Source organism: Octopus bimaculoides, chromosome 16, assembly GCF_001194135.2.
Source record: "Octopus bimaculoides isolate UCB-OBI-ISO-001 chromosome 16, ASM119413v2, whole genome shotgun sequence".
NCBI classification, from domain to species: Eukaryota; Metazoa; Mollusca; class Cephalopoda; order Octopoda; family Octopodidae; genus Octopus; species Octopus bimaculoides.
Genome location: NC_068996.1, coordinates 35,599,319 through 35,601,943, shown reverse-complemented (window position 1 = coordinate 35,601,943; position 2,625 = coordinate 35,599,319).

Genomic DNA, 2,625 nt, shown 5'->3' with positions numbered 1-2,625 from the left:
ATATATATATATATATATATATATATATATACACACACACACACAGATATAAAGGGGTCTAATGCTCTTAGCTTAGACTTTTTGGGGAGCAACCAGATCGAACCATCTCAAGCGTAACTGCCCAAAATGGTTGTGACTTCTGGGACTTGACTGATGAAAGAAAGCCAAGAATGACCCATTTTTTTTGCCTGTCCTAATTGTTGTTTCTCTTGTCTGCCTTTGTATTGTCTACCTGTCCGAACATTTTAATGCCTCTATTGCATTTTTGTTCCAGTCTCTGTCCACGGAGTCACTGTGAGTTTGGCCTGTGGTGTTTATGATGTAAGTGGATCATGTGTAATTGGAGAATGTTAGGAAGAAATGAAGGTTGACAACATCTACATAAGGGTTGGGTGTTGCTGATGGATAGAGTGGGAAGTAAATCATTGAAGGAAGAGAGTCAGGAAGGAAACCAAAACTTAGGACACACCAGAAATGATAGAATGAGAAACAAGAGATCTGCTAACGTATGTGGGAATAGTGTGATCCAATAGCAGGTTACTGATCCAAGAGATGAGAAAAAGGTGGAGCCCACAGACAGGAAGTTTTGACAGCTGTATAAAGATGTAACATGCACCCAAAATAAATAAAACCTATAGAAGAGAAAAACTGAGGAACACAGTTCAAAAACTGTAATACCTCTCAAAGGAGATGACAAAGCATTGAATTAAGTGGTGATGTATTATATGGGAGAATAGTCATTCTCCTGCTGAAGTGTGGAAAAATGGATGTTAAAATTGTTATGTATATACACAAGCACAAAGATTTTGGTGCCCCAATATATGAGTAATTCAAAATATAAACAATAATAATCTATAAAATAAATATTTATTTTTCAAGATGAAACAAAACTAACAGTTCAATAGAAAATAACGTTTATTTTTGTATACTTCCACTTTATTTATATTTGAAAAGTTTTCTCCTACTTTTGGTAATTGCCTTTTAATCAGATTCTCTTTTCTTTATTGCCCACAAGGGGCTAAACATAGAGGGGACAAACAAGGACAGACAAACGGATTAAGTCGATTACATCGACCCCAGTGTGTAACTGGTACTTAATTTATCCACCCCGAAAGGATGAAAGGCAAAGTCGACCTCGGCAGAATTTGAACTCAGAACGTAACGGCAGACGAAATACCGTTAAGCATTTCGCCCGGCATGCTAACGTTTCTGCCAGCTCACAGCCTTTTAATCAGATTCTCACTATGACACCATGAACACTTTGAAATTATATAAACCACTTCAGATATTATTTTAACAAGTTCAAAGTCATTTTCTTTGTGCTGTAAACCATTTACCATTTTTCTGGTGTTCTACTTCCCTTGATGTCCTAAACACATGCTTATTTTCCTTAATGGTTAATCCAGCACTGCACAAGCATATATTACAAGGCATATGTATGTATGTACATGTGTATGCCTGCCTATTATCTAATGTACATCATTGACGTCTTTGATGACCTCTCACCCCTCTAACATCCAGCAATATCACTCACCCCCTTTATCTCTCCTCCCTATCACATACTTGTCTATTGTTCATACCACTATCACTCACATATTTATCTCTTTTGTTCCTGCTCTCTACAACTATATCCCTATCACTCCACTCTCTCTCTTTGTCAGCTGTATTGACAACTGAACTGTAATGTCAGCAAGACTAAGGACAACACTGGTTCTCTCTTTTGTTCCCCATACATTGCACTCTCTTACTCTTACTCTTGCCTTCATTGCTCCTCTAACCTATACCCACTACTCTTCTTGCCATTACTCCCTCCTCTTCTCAACGCTTGCTGTACCATGTTTCTAATATGACTGAGGATAGCAATGGATCCCTTCTGTTTGCTGTATACTGCTTCTTGTTAGGATGTCACTGCACTTGTTCTGAACCTAACTTTGCACTCCCTGATGCAGCATTCTGGTATAGGACTCAACAACTTTTCATTCACCATGCCCCCGCCTTCATCACCCAACTCCTTCAACCCTTATTGATGTGTGGGTGGCTACATCAGCATACTTCAACCCACCTCATTACTGCTGTATGCCTGTCATCATCCCATGATGCTCTGTTTACTAGCATGTTCCCCTTCTGTGTGCATGTGTGTGTATCATCATCATCATTATCAACATTGTGCTCCAGTGCCTACTTTGGCATAGCTTTTATAGCTGGATACCCTTCCTAACACCAACTGTTTTACAGTGTATACTGGGTGATTTTTTTTTCATGCTACCAGAACTGCTTAGGTCACCATGCAGCTTTCAGGACTATGAACTCCCTGGGGAGGTGGAAGTCACTTTTACACCAGGGGAGATAATATGTTATGGTTTGAGAGAGAGAAGAGTAGAAGAGCAAGTTCTTGGAGAGGATCTGCATGGCTACTCACATGTAGAAGAGGAGGAAAAAGAGAAAAGAAAAATGGAGCTTCAAAGAGATATATAATGGCAACAAGGTGCCTCCTCTAAGCAGAAACTAAGTAGAAATGAGTGGATGGTTTACAAGATTGTATGGGAGCACAGAATCTATCTATCTATCTATCTATCTATCTATCTATATATATATATATATATATATATATATATATATATATAT